Here is a 1565-nt window from a genome sequence, read left to right on the forward strand (position 1 = left end):
AAGAAAACCTTTTGCAACATTCAAATGAAAATTGCACATACTTCAATGAGTATTCCTCATCTACATTGAATCAATATTTCCTACCTTTTATATGTTTGTTAGATATCTTTAATTACTACTTCTGAGTGTTATTACATCTCATATATTCATTCATTCCTTTGAAATATATTTTGAGAAAGCCATGTTTTTGATGCAGAAAATACCGTGGTAAAAGTGATCTATGAAGCTCTCCATGGAGACCTGGGTTTTAACTTTCATTTGAGGGGACAAACAATAAATGAATGAGAAAAGAGCTGTCTCTGTCTGAAAGTCATGCATATTATGAAAATAAGAAGAAACAGCATATGGAGGTAGGTGGTAGTGTTTTTTGAGTCAGATGTTATAAGATGTTGTCTATCTACCATATCCTTTTCCTTGTGTCCTCAGATAGCTTATTAGTTTGCAAAATTCATCTGCAACAATATACCTCAGATTTTGTAACTGATTCCTGAAGAAACAGCAAAGCGGTGCATGAGTAATCAGCCCTCTTCTTCTATACTGTTAATCTTGAACAGACCAAAGCTAAATTTAAAGTTTATGTACTTCTTACCATCTCTAGTATGTTTCCAAGATGATCGTGCATGGAGGACATTTATGAAAATACCACTTTAATGAGTTTTTACATAAGACTCTCAGTAGAAGAAAGGGAGCAGGAAGTGGCAGATTGAAGACATTAGACAAAGGTAAAGACTAGCTTTGGTCTCATCCATGGGGAATTCTGGAACATATTACATTATAAACAGAACTGGTCTCACTTTGTGTTATTGGGACTAACTTCTGCTGGGCATTCCAACATGGCTGTGGCTATCTTGAGAAAAAGAGAGAAAAACTCATTTCCTTTTTCTTATGGAAAATGATCTTCAAGTAGTCGTGCAAAGGGATTCTCCATTTATGTGTATAGTGCATTTTGATTGGTGTCACCATTCCATCGTTTCCCACCCATCCATCCTTATTCATGTCTTCAAGTTTCCTATTTTCATATATTCACATTGAGTGTTGTGACTGTATTTGTCCCCTTTCCCATTCCTGTCATCATTTGTCTACTCATTTTCCAACAGAGCCTTTCCCTCTACGAGGAGAGTATATGATTACCATTAGAAAATCTAGTGCATAGTACAGACCCACAAACTACCTGTAATCCCAGTGCTTTAGGTGAAGCTAAGAGGCCACAATGGAATGAATAGTGAGTTCTAAGCCTTCCTGGGATAAAGACTGAGTCCATGTTTAAAAATGAGCAAGGAGCTGGACACCAGTGGCTCACATCTGTAATCTTAGCTACTCAAGAGGCTCAGATCTGAGGATTGTGGTTTGAGGTCAGCCTGGGCAGGAAAGTCTGGGAGATTCTTATCTCCAATTAATCATAGAAAATGCCAAAAGTAGTGCTGAGGGTCAAAGTGGTAGAGTGCTAGACTTGAGCAATAAGGAGTGTGATACAGTGCTGAGGCCCAGAGTTCAAGCTCTAGGGCTGGCAAACAAAGCAAAACAAAACAAAGCAGTCAACAAGCAAAGTCCATCAAACTGTTAGT

The sequence above is a fragment of the Dipodomys ordii genome, unplaced genomic scaffold (genome assembly GCF_000151885.1).
Source record: "Dipodomys ordii isolate 6190 unplaced genomic scaffold, Dord_2.0 Scaffold138, whole genome shotgun sequence".
Lineage (NCBI taxonomy): Eukaryota > Metazoa > Chordata > Mammalia > Rodentia > Heteromyidae > Dipodomys > Dipodomys ordii.